This window comes from Sinohyriopsis cumingii, chromosome 9 (assembly GCF_028554795.1).
Source record: "Sinohyriopsis cumingii isolate HCF-2022 chromosome 9, ASM2855479v2, whole genome shotgun sequence".
NCBI classification, from domain to species: domain Eukaryota; kingdom Metazoa; phylum Mollusca; class Bivalvia; order Unionida; family Unionidae; genus Sinohyriopsis; species Sinohyriopsis cumingii.
The window spans coordinates 88380163-88394052 of NC_142969.1; the positions used below are offsets into that span (position 1 = coordinate 88380163).

The 13890-nt window shown below is 34.1% G+C and overlaps 1 long non-coding RNA gene across 4 annotated transcripts in view; it reads left to right on the top strand.

Moving 5' to 3' along the window:
- The first annotated feature begins 1028 nt into the window (after window positions 1-1028).
- The window catches only part of LOC149792190 (uncharacterized), a 109250-nt gene continuing 96388 nt past the window's right edge, over window positions 1029-13890 (top strand). Inside the window, exons 1-6 of one of the 4 annotated variants that reach the window (XR_016423514.1) lie at window positions 1029-2808; window positions 3127-3243; window positions 4096-4292; window positions 4793-4950; window positions 5146-5252; window positions 5696-5808. This is a non-coding gene — a long non-coding RNA (uncharacterized LOC149792190). The other 3 variants (XR_016423515.1, XR_016423516.1, XR_016423517.1) reach the window with 3 other exon arrangements.

Genomic DNA, 13890 nt, shown 5'->3' on the forward strand with positions numbered 1-13890 from the left:
GTCCCGCACATGCAAAATCATCTGCTACCCAATATGTAAACTTGTCGCCAGAACATAAATTCTCAAAAAATTCCCAAGCGTATAGTCTGTTTCTAAATTCTTTAGTAATTTTCCCCCATCAACAAGACGCAAACACATTGCATCCTATTTCATTGTTGTTTCTCTTCCACATAATAGCTTATTTTTTATAAAATGTTAAACTTTACTAATCTTTTTTTCAAGATCACTTTAGTTTGCAAAAATATATCTTGTCATTTATTGGCATTCTACATTGAATTTTGTAAACTAGCTATAAACCTGACCTAATTACTCAACTTAACTGCTGACAGAAACAGTCTACAGTAAATGTATTTCATTTCTATAGCTCGATGGATAAGCATTACATCTTTTAAAGCTGTGCACAGAATAGGCCGACATATCACGAGTCAGGAAAACATGGGGGTGGTATCCCCTGTGTCCAAAATTAATATCATTTTGAATAGAATATTCTAGTGACAATTGCCTCTTTTCAAATGGCAAGCATTGCTTTTTTTTATTTTCGTCAATCTGTCAAATTTGGTATGCATTTTGCTTTAATATTTGAGATGGAAACCTTAGGTGCATAGAAATGTCAGACAGCATTGTACATCATGGATGGTGTCCAACATACTTTTATGATCATAAAACAAAATCCCATTGTTTTAGTTATGGCCACTGATTTAAAAAATATTCATCCAAGCTAAATATAATAATAATAATAATGAGGACTTTGTATAGCGCCTAATCTTTAGAAGCTCTAAGCGTTTTGCAACATTAGACAACATAAAAACATACACAATGATATGATTACAAAAACAAACACCATGAAATTAGAAAACATAAAAAACATGCTGAGAATATTTAAGGTAGTTAACATTATTAAGTCATTAAGTTTGTTTTTGCAGTCAGAATAAGTAGTTTTGAGAGCACTCTTGAATGGGATCACTGCGTCTTTGTGTCTAAGTTCAGTGGGCAATTCATTCCGTGTTGCTGGGCCCTGGTATGCAAAAGAATGCTGTCCATGTGACTCTGTTTTCATAGTGAGAATAATGAGTATATGATTGTCGGAAGAGGAGTGTAAGTATCTTGCTTGTGTGTACACATAGGTGAGGTCGGATAGGTATGTTGGACTAGAGTCTGTCAGTGAAACGTAGCACAGAGAACTAATGTTGTGTTTGATTCTGGATCGAATGGATAGCCAGTGTTGGGTACAGAGCAGCGGGGAGGTGTGCTCTGATTGTGGTACTCTGAGTATGATCCAAGCAGCTATGTTTTGAACTTTTTGAAGTCTCTGCAGTAGATATTAAGATGAACCAGACAGAATTGAGTTACCATAGTCCAGTCTTGAAAGTAGTAATGAACACACAAGTGTTTTAGTGGCATCAACTGAAAGATATCTGAGAATGGAGCTGATGCGTCTCAGCTCAAGATATGCAGCCTTGCATATGTTCATGACATGTTGGTGCAATGTGAGAGTACTGTCCAGAGTAACACCTAGGTTTTGTACTGATTGTGTGAATTTAATGTTGGTGTTGCTGATATTTATTGTGTGAGGTAAAGGACGTGAATGAGAAAGTCTTTGTGTTGTAATCAGAATGGCCTCAGTTTTATCATCATTCATTTGCAGCTTGTTACAAGTCATCCATGATTTCACATCAGAAATGCACATCTCTACACCTTGGATGGTAGCATCAACTTCAGTTGGGTGGCTAGATTTGTATATTTGGGTGTCATCAGTGTACAACTGGTGAGACACTGGATGATGATCTATGACACTTGAGAGCAGCTGAGTGTATAGAGTGTAGAGAACAGGTCCAAGAACAGACCCCTGTGCAACACCACAACATAGATCAACTGGGCTGGAGTGTAATCTATTTGCAGACACAATTTGTGTCCTGTGGCAAGGGCGATATGCAGATTGTACATTGCTAAAAAGACTGTTTGAATTCAGACAAGATGCAAGCTGGGATTGAACAACCTTTTGTAAGATTTTTTATATGAATTGGAGATTAGAAACCGGGCAGTAGTTCTTTAAATCCTTATGGTGTAGTGTTAGTTTCTTCAGCAGAGGTTTTACAATGGGAGTTTTGAAAAATGATGGAAATTATGCTGATGAGAGAGAGGTATTAATAACATCAGTTAGTGAAGGCAATACTGGATCTAAGCACTCAAGCAGCAGTAATGTTGGAATTGGATCAAGTTCACATGACTTTGGTGCACTCTAGGATGATTACTTAAAAATGCATTTATTGGTGGTGAGAGACTAAATACATGACTTGATACTTGTGTTTAGCATTAATTGGAAAGCTGAAGATTAGTAATCTTTTGACATACATATCTTAATTGTACCATTTAATTTACAAAATTCAATGTAATTTGCATTGGTAAAATGTGTAGCACAAGAAAAGTCATTATGAATCAGAGATAAATCATATCTTTGTTTTGTCTGGAGCTTGACTAATTTATTGCACATTTCTGTACACTATTTTGTCTTTAATCCAGGATTATTCACTGCATTCGGATGCATTTCATGGTGAAAATTCACCAGCTGGATTTAAAAGTGGTGAATATTGCTAGCGATTGTTCTGCAAACCCTGTATGTCACAAGGAGTCAGTGTATTCAAGGACTCATACAGTATTTACAAGTTCTCATTGACATTTCAGATGAAAATGAAGAACTGAAAAAAGATGAAAATCTCAAGTGGAAACCTTTCTGGTCAGCCATCTCATCCAAAACCTCCTGAAATGGAGAGTATTTTGCAGACTCCAAGATTTCCTCTTATCCTGCTGGTATGTTCTATTTAGTTTATCTGGTCTCTTTTTATTTTTTATCAATTGCTTTTATACCATGCCACAATTGGAAATTCTTTATCAAAAGTATGTATAAATTTCATCATTTTTCTGTCTGTTTAATAAGATGTGTTTAAGAGTACTTACTTACTCATGATGCTGTATATATGAGATTAGATGTTTTGTTAAAAAAGAATGCATTTTGTGATATTTTGTATCACTGCTTTATATACAGTGGTCATTGCAACCAGTATGCATTTTGTTTACATGCCAAAAAATCCAGTCTGATTTCTTTGTTTCTTTTTTACTGCAATTAAGGAGTAGTGATAATCTTTATACTCTTAGCTGCATCCAGAAGGACAACACCATCACCATCTCCATCCACTCTGGAGTGGAGAATATAAAGATTTCTCTCTGCCAGTTCCTCTGCAAGTAGTAAGCATTGAGGATGGAAAAAAAATGTACATTATAGAATAATGAAACAAATACTACAGGTGTTGACTTTTATATAATCTCTTATTTCATTGACAGCTCTCTAAATACGAGTAGGTCAATTATACACTGTATTTATGAATTTAATTCTCATCTAAGGTAGTAGAACTGTTTTATGTTTGACAAAATGTTGGGTAATTTGTGGCCATACACTAAAAACACATTTTATAGCATTTAAAAATGCTTATGTTCAATGCACGTAAAACTCATTGGTTTGTTGTCACTTCAGTTGATAATAGTCTTGTCATCTTGTAGACATTTTGAATGTTAGTGCTCAATGCTAAGGTCATATACATTGATTCAACATCAAAATTTGTTTGCAAAATGGAAGATTATGACATGAAAGCACAAGCTCTTGTAGCTTAGATACTGTTATTTCAGAACATTGTGAGATGTTAATTAATTAAATTATAGGTCATAAAACATACTGTTCAAGACTTATTTGTGCAAATAAACAATGAATTGTTTTTCATTGATGTGTCGACTGTTCATCATTCCATTGGTTTTTTTTATTTTTCTTTCTGATGTATACCATTGTCTTGTGTAAGTCAGACGCCTAAACCATCTACATTGAATGCAGACTTTACAGACACCAGCAGTGAAACAACATATCCAGGGAATAAAAAAATAAAGGATTATGGGAAAAGTTTTCATATAAACTGTACAAAAACCATGTATTTCATTCCATAAATATATTTCATTGTTAAACCCATGTTCACTGTACAGATCTTTTTAAGGAGTTTATAATAATGATCTTGATCTTTCAAAACTAATTTCATCACAAATCTGTTACAGATTTCCAGTTCAATGTACTTATGAAACTGGACACAAATATTGAGAATTTGTTGGAGCAGCTGGCCCTCCAAGTTCATACACAAGGCCCAGACACAGAATATAGAGAAGAAATTCTTGCAATGCCATGTGATTCAGTGGAGGAACTAGAGGGCCTTTGCCAGAGGTTGGAGGAGAATCCCAAACTCTCCAAGAAGATGGTAAATTGGGGCTTTATTTTCTATTTAAAAAAACTGTTATAACCTTTATTTGCTGTTGTGAACCTCAAAATAATTTATGCAAGTTCTGCAGTGCCTGTATAATTATTTTTGGGGGTGGGGTGAACATGTAGTGGTCGGCTGTTTTGTCTTACGGATGTAGGCCAAAACATGTTTAGAGATGAACATGTAACAGGTATTTTACTACATATACACTATTACATATTATGTGGCTACTTTAATTCAATCCTTGAGTGAATGTCATTTATGAAGTTAATAGATTCACGGTGGTTAATTTGGTTTATAATTGCTATTAGTACATTGTGTTGCATAGTTAATGTTATCAATTTTTTTTCAAGTTAGAGAAATTAAATTTGCTTGCAAAACCATGGCAAAAAATAACTATATACAAGCATATTTTGTCACATCGATCATGAAATACTACTACTAATAATAATATCAAAATCAAAAAATAGTAATATTATTATTATTATTATTTTCAGATATGCTACTTGAGCTCCCTTGGCAGGTTTACAATTGGGGATAGTGTCTGCAGGATGATGAAAAAGCTTAAAACAAAAAGACTGGCCAGAGTATAGTCCAAAGGGACGTAAAGGGAAAAAAGCATTTCAAGAGCTTGTGATATGTCAGGTTTTGATAAGTAAGTATGGCTTGATTTAAATTGTGTTTTTCATGTGACTTGCCAGAGATTTTTAAATGAATTGATAAAGTAACTTGAGACCACATTTCAAAGTACATGTTTTAAAAATATTCCATTGATTATTGCTGGCATTTAGAAAAATGCAATGCATCCTTTGTTGTGAAACTTTTTTAAAACATTGTATTACTCTTGCAGAAGCCTGCTTGAAAACTAATGGCAAAGCAAAGGCAAATGGAATGGAAGAGACCATATCAGAGACCCTCAAATATGCACCCAACCAACGCAGAATGATAAAAAACAAGGTAATCCAAATGACTCTTATTTCATCAATATTGGATTCAGTTTCGTCTTTTAAAGCATAGTATTTGCAAAGCGGATGCATTTCTAAACTGATAACAAAATCAGCTTATCCTATTGCCCAGGACTATCAAAGCTAGAGTCCAGCTAACTACAATATGCATATATCTTGTCTGATCGGACAAGTGCCTCCATTTGGAATTTTTATTCACATGAAATATTTGGATGAAATAAATTCATCTTTGTGCAAATTGATTGCACCATCCACTTGCCAGAAATGATAAGTAAGTGCAAAGTTATCTTGTATCATGGCTTAACGATAGTAAGGGAAGCACAAGTGCAGTGAAGAAAATTTCATACATTTTTATAATGCTGACTTCTGCATATGTAACTAGTGCTGAGATGATATGACTTTATTTAAGCATTACAATTTTGTTTTAATTTGCAGGTGCCTGAGCAGAAGAAGTAATAGATAAACTTTACAGTGGAGTTGGAGACTGATTCTGATTCATAATCTTAATTAAATCTAGAAAATAAACATTAAAGTCATATTAAAATATCTGTTGTATTGTTTCCTTCTTTCATTTTTCTCTTAAAAACAAATGTCTGAACCTTTAGTCTGTAAATTCAGTGGATTCCTTATCAGCCCATCTACTTTTACTTTACACCATGCTACTTTAAAAAAAAATGAATTATCCCCATTGGGGTAGGTCCCCCCAACCCCCCACCCTACTTTGTCAACTTACCTGCCACATTTAAATCTAATGGAAGGCCCTGCTGTAAAGCCTGTTAGTAAAACTACCCAACAAGAGGATTTCATACATTTGCAACTCCTAGGTGGATGGTAATGTTTTCATTTTTGTAATGTAGATTTGGACATTCTTGCCACCAGTATGGAATATGTGTTTCAGAAACACAAGCAGCTTTCATCAGATTTGCATAAAGGTTTTATATGTTGTGAGTATGTTGTAGGAAGTTTTTTTAAATAACATCATATGAGATGATGCCAGTGGAAATGGCAGAAAAGTGTCTGTATTGTTCACCAACTACACCTTGTTCTTACAAAATGTGGCTGTTACACATTCCCATGATGATGTCACTGACAGCCATCAGTGAGGAATGCCCCAACAAGCATAATACAAATTGCTTCCATTGTAATTGTTACAATTCCATTCTGACCACTCCAGTGTCCTAGTGGTTAGAGTGTCCGCCTCAGAAGCGGGAGGTCATGGGTTCAAACCCCAGCCAAGTCATACCAAAGACTTACAAAAATGGTATTAACAGCTACCTAGCTAGACGCTCAGCATTAAGAGGTTAGTGTTAGGACTGATCGGCCTGGTGTCAGGATAATGTGACTGGGTGCAACATCATACTACATGTTTGCAGCATGATGCCCCAGTGCTATACATCACTATAAACTGCCACACTGCAGACATCGTAGCAATATGACTGAAAAATTATTCAAGCTACGTTAAAAATCCAATCACACACACACAATTCCATTATACGATCCAGAACCAACACTAATTCTGTACTACAGTTCTTGCATTTCAATCCAATTTTGCTTTTGAAATGTAGTGCCACTCAATTCATAATGAACCCATTCATTTCAAACACTCGCAAATACATATTATTCCTGTCTACAACTGAAAAATATCTATATAAAAAAACGTGTAACTGTGTTTTATGCAAGGGCATGGAGATGCACAAAAACTTGCACCTGAAGCTTGAATAAATCCCCGACTGTGGATAAGACTTTACCCATCGATTACCCCAGCTTGGGGATAAATTCCGACCGTGGCGATTTATTATATATCCTATGACTGCTCCAGCTTGAGGGCAAAATCCAAGCACATCCCTAAAAAGATAACAAGTATAGCGGCTCTTTACCTTCTGTAAATGCTACTTGAGCTTCCTGATGCTGTTGTATCTGCCATTTGACAGAATCACGAATGTGGATATATTTCTTAATTGCCTCTAGTTGTTGAGTTAGTTTAGCTGTATGAAATTCCTTTGTGCAGACTCGCTCATTATTAATATTACAACAGTGATTTAATTACACATTACCTGTCAGCACACCGATGATAAGTCAGTTATTTTATAACACACCAACAAGCTTGCCCCTTGCACCCCCCCCCCTTTTTTTTTATTTGGGCACCTGTGGACATGAATCTGCAAGGCTCAAATTGTCATTTTTAATATAAGATCTCAACATTTTTAAGGCCTTAATTTTAAAGACATCCTTAAAACCCCCAAAAGGTTATCAACTGGATCACCAGCCTTCGTTTAGAGTAACAGCAAGTATATATATATATTTAGGTCTAAGGAAACACAATAAAAATGTTTGATTTAACAATGACATATTTGCCTCAGGTCTGTGATCCTGAAGTGAATATTAACTGTCCATTTATTTTCTTGGCTTTTCTTTACTAGGAAATTGATTATAGAGATTTCTGCGATGGTGAAGGCAATGTAAAACTTGGTTACTATAACATACTTTTTACGCCATGTTTGAAAAAATAAATCCAATGGAAAGGTTATAGTCTGAACATCTTCATTAAATTAAGTTAATATAGGGGAAAAAACTTTAAGAGTTCATAAATATTTTTCAGTGCTGAATAAAGATATAACATAACACTTTCTGCTGTGATTTTAATAGTTTCTGAGAGCATGAAAAATTTCTAGAACTATAATGTATAAATGTTTTCAAAAGATTATATTAATATGAGGGAAAAATCTGTTATGAAATAAACCGACAAGATCTTGTATGAATTCATGTTATCTTTAAATATGATATTTGTGTGAAAATATCTGGAAGAAAAAACAAGATGGTGCCACTCACACATACAATGTGGTTGCCACAGTAGCCATATTAAGAAACTTTTTATCGCTACTTCTGAATGGATAATTGTGTCAGCGTGTCAACATGTGTACAAAATACTTATGTTGATGTCTAGCAGGTCCTGAATGAGAATTATGGTGCTGTACAGACATCCTATAAGGCCACCAATGTGGCCATCCTGAAAATCCTGTTATAACTACTTCTCCTGAATGAATCGTCATATCAGTGAAAGACTTCTTATGTCTAGTTGGACGTAAATGAAAATAGTGCCAATCTAACCTCCAATATGGCTGTTTTAATGGGCATCTGGAAAACCCCTTCCTTGCTACTTCTCCTAGATGGCTGGTCATTTTGACATTGTGCTTTCACTAGATGACCTATTTGATGTCTGGTTGGCCGTAAATGGAACTATGCATATGGTTTTGATGTCTAGTTGGTCCTAAATGTGGTTTTTGCTGCTCATAAACTTCTAATGGTATTATAGTTGGTTCCTTAATGAAACTGCTGTACAAAATTAAAAGGCCTTCTGACTTTCTATCAAGTTGGATACAATTATCTTTACTGGCTAGGATTTCTTGATCCTCTTTTTTATACATCAACCCTTCGCATATGTAGTTAGCTAAAACAGTATTTTGAACAATTAATTGCCCTCTTGCAAATAAAATCCCAACTGCATGCTTTTACCAGTGTGAGAGCGCCTTATATAAGTAGCTAAGTATTCAGTAACTGAATTTCCACATCCACATGCATCAACTCAGAATTAAAAGTTGCAAAACATATACAAATTTGAAAATCTTGAGACGTGTCACTTTGCATGATGGGTGTTATGATTTAAATGCAACAAGGAAATTGAATTAGGGTTAATTTCTTTAAGCTGTATTCAATCATGGGGCCCTGGATTATAGAATGGTCTAGGCATACACATCACTAACCAACTCTCTCTAGTCCAACCAATGTGTGTATATGGGAAAGTTTGCCAGTAGCGTTATGTGTGTTGATTTCTTCCAATAAATATGTTGGCTGCCATGTAAAGTCTATGATGTCCTGAAAAATGGTGTTAAGCTCCATACAAGCAAGCTAAACAATCAATGATATAATGGAACAGTAGACACCATTTTAGCTAAATATGCCAAGAATTGATTTAGAGACTTGGTTAGTGATGATGACTTAAAATTGGCAAGGGATTAAAAAGATAAAAGAAATGACCTTTCATGGCACTGTAATATAACAAATGAGGAAAAACAAAAGTTTATTGCATTTGAACCTTTTGTTTTTTCACAGTTTCAATTTAAGTCATAAGGCCCCTTATTTTGCCTTACCAAACATATAGCAAGTTATTACCTCAAACCCTAGCACTAATAATGCCTCACAAGTAAGCAGTCTTTTATGAAGTCTCAGGTCTGAGTATATGTCTAGCAATACTTATGTCCAGTTTCTTTATAAAATTCTTTCTCACATGGTACAGTTTTCAGAGAGACACTATAAATTCAACAAGTGTGGTAATGAAGGAACAGGCATTCTTTATTTATGCACACATCCCAAAGGGACATTGCTATGTTTGAATCAACACTGAACTGAAGAATGGAGCACCAGTTGCATCAATTAAAATATTGTGGCCCATACAAAATACTGCAAGGACTATAATCAATTTATGAGTGCAATGGGCATGAATTACTGTAGCAGACTGGAGGAAGTAATCCGAATTTATTAATATCTTGAAGCTAAATATAGTAAAGTTTTCATCTATAATCTGTGGAATCGTTTTTGCACACGGTTTGCAGGATTTGTCTTTGGGTCATCGTTTTTCTTTCTCTTCATCTTTCTAGCTTATGGTATCTTGATAAGTCTTATGGTGCCGTGCAACTGCACTTGATGATTACCACAACCAGTGACATTGTATCAGATCTTCTGGGATCAGATGATTCAATGCAAATTCCACATAACCTATCACCATCCTCATGTTTGCCATCTGACTTACTAAGTTATTTTGCCTAAATAATAATAAAAACAATCTGGTCTGATGTATTGATAGCGTTCTGAATGACCATAATATATTCTCTGTATCTACCCTAGAAAATCCTGAGTGGATCGCTGTTTGGTTTTAATAAACCAAAGTAATCCAATGAAAGGCATTTTACAGACACAAGTGTCTGTTTCCTGTATGCAGTGATTAAATGATAGTATTATGTCTTTATTTTTTTAAAACTGATGATACATATGATCACCTTCAATGTGCAATATTAGTTATGTTAATTAACGAGTGGGCAATATTTGAATTTCAAAGATAAAAGTGTATGCCATGATCACTTTAGTAGGATGATTTGTCAAGTGAGGTTATCTTTTCTGTTTGAATAAATATTGTTAACTAAACTATTTTCGCAAGTTATGACATAAGAATGATTCAAAGAAAGAAAATTCATTAAATTGAACATATAAAATGTAATACTGCAACAGAGTCTAGATGAACTATTTCTTCAGAGACACAATCCAGACTCTGTGGCAGCAAAATTATCAAATAGGACACAACTAAGAGACAATCACATTTTCAGTCACAATGGTTTGACAATTATCAATGGCTTGAATTCATTGACTGTGAAGGCAAAGTGATTTGCAGTTACTGCAAAAAAAGTTCCCAAACTGTCACAGATTTTAAATTCTACCAGTGGACTTGTAAGTGTAACTGACAAATTCAGGATTTAATCAAGCAAGTCTCATGATAGTATTATACCTAATAAAGCAAAATGTAGCACAGTATATTCATGACACTTAGGCCAGCATGTACAAAATATTCCTCAAGTTACAGTTGCTAGCACTCCACTAAGAAATGTCATTTTATAATAAATAAAAATGTAATGGAAAAAAAAAATCGATAAAGTGATTGCACTCTTTAACATAGCCTACTACCTAACTCAATAATGAAAATGATTTGGTTCATTATATCTTTGTGTTTTATGGAATAAATGCATACATCTGATTGAATTTTAGGCAAGAGACTGAACTTTTGGGTTAAGTTAAAATGTATGTGGATCAAATGCATTTTCTAAAACTACTTGTATCAGTGTGCATTGTGACTTTTCTTTAAGATAACTCTAAATGGTACTGGGTATATATCATTTTCTTCAACTGCACACTGTTGTCTTCCATTTGATTTGATGACTTACAGCTATACTGTCTACACAGTAGGCCTCAGTATCAGGAAAAATTCTGTATACTTCAGTTACAGCTGAAATAAGTTTTGCATTAGTACCTGAATCAGACAAAAAAGGTTGTGTTCTGGTGTGTGAATAGAAATGGCTAAAAGTAATATAGACAAAAGCCATAAGAGTACACAAGTTACATATGAAAACCACCAATTCACTTGCATGTGTGGCATACAAGTTCAAAGATTTGCTTTATGTTTATTTGTGTACACACATTGTTCAACTCCTAAGATATTTTAAGAGCTATTTCTCTATTGTATGCATAATTCATTTACAAATGTGATTAGTGGGCCACACCGAAGGCCATACTATTAGTTCACTTGGCAATATGGTAACGTCAGCTGAAAAGCATAATCATCCATTAAAAGAGCATTATGATATGAACATTAGGTATTTAGAACATATAGATTTTTCTTTTCCAAATGGAGTCCAAGTAATTATTGCCCAATCCAGGTATAATTTTTGTACACAAGTAAAGAACAAAATAAGATAAATCTTCATTTATTTGCAATTGACAATACACTTCTTAATGAATATACACTTTTACATTTATTTTGTATCACTTGAATAAACAATATTTCTTTCAGTTCATTTTAAACTTTTATTTTATATCACTTGAGTAAACAATATCTCTTTCATTTCATTTAACACTTAGAAACAGGTTCTTCAAGTTACAATAATCAACTCTGGAAACAATAAACAAACTGGAACTTTTGACCTAATTATATTACATTTACTAGGGTTAAAACAATAAATTCCTTAACATAATAAATTAACAGTTCCAGTTAATCAAACACAAAATCATCTTTTATACAGGGTGTGAACTGTTAATATTTACAGGATAAAGCTTATAGTTTCCAAATTGATTGAAGCTTACATGTTGCAGTTGCTGGCACATATCTATTTCCAGCATGGTTTGCATACATTCCACCTTTAATAATTTTGTTACTTCCCTACCCCACCCCATTCAGTAACAAGTATAAAAAATCAGGCTCATTCTAAGGCAAAGTCTGTAACTTGTGTACCACAGTCATCAGAGTGACAAAGATGCAAAACTTTATGATGCCTGTCAAAGGAAGAAAACAGTTTGTTGTTTACCCAAGTTTTGAACCAGTTAACTTGAATTCTCAGACCATCAATTGCTACAGCCCCACTAATTACAATTGTTAGGGAATAATGAGAACTCACCTTCAGTTATCTGTGTATATATATAATTTTAATAACCAAGAATACCGGATGTCTGGGAACATTATAGCATTCAATGGTAACGTCAGAACTGAGATGAGAGAATTAAACAAGCATAGTACATGACATTATATATCCATAAACTATTGACTGGGAAAAATACTACAGAACACCATTTCTGCTGGCAGTAAGATGTTGAACCTATATGTCATAAATATCAGGTTGGACATCTAGGACCAGTAATATTCATAATGGGCAGTACCCACCCCCCACCCCCCAAGTGAGAAGGGCCTGATTTGTAATCTAAGCCACCCAACCTATCACAGCCTTTATAGTACTTGAAACAAATATTGATTAATAGTAAAACAAACTCTGAAAGTTATTAAAACCAATTTGTTATATTTCCATAACTCTGCATAGTTAACTGTGCAAGCAGACTTAAACATATCAGTGTATGACAGTTAAATTGAGCTATAACATCGATTAACAGAAGCTACGAATTCATCAACAAGCAGTGAACAATCATCTTCACAATAAATGTCAAACATTAGCATCCATAAGCTGTCAAGACAAGTTGTTACACTGGATATATAATCATCCATTTATTTCAAACAAGCTGTGAAAAACGAACCTCACGTCCGCTATATGTACGCTGGCCATTGCAAAGGATGCTTTAATAGATTAATGTTTATCGTCGTGTCTTGACAACCATTTTGCGCGCGCACACCGGAAAGTCATGCTATATATTTGTTACTTGTGAACGTATTCGTGGGCAGTACGCTATATATTGTTCCCGGGGCCGTATTCGCGGGCAGAATGCTATATGTTTGTTCTTCGTGAACGTATTTTTGGGCAGTTACTTTGTCATCTTCAACCTAAAGGTCAAAACTGCCCATGAAATTTATATATCTGCCCACGAACCGAAAACATGAATAGGACTATAACATAAGTGTATATACTTATTTTCAACATATACATAATTACTATATAAGAAATACGACCTATGTATATGTATTTTGATTTGAAATGTGAACTATATCATGTCCTTCCCGTAAACCCACTTTCGGGATGACTGCCCACAACGCACCTAAAACGTGTATATATATATATATATATATATATATATATATATATATATATATATATATATATATATATATGTATATATATATATATATATATATATATATATATATATATATATATATATATATATATATATATATACTTGCTGTTATTGTAAACAAATGCTGGCTGTAAGCGAATGCTGGTGACCCAGTTGATAACATAAGGATTTCAAAACAAATGTGAGGAAATGAAAACCATGGCAAAAAAATGCATGCTAAGGTTCTACTTTGTAATTATTATGTACTTCTAACCAGCAGGGACTGGGGTAAAGAAACCTTGTAAAATGCC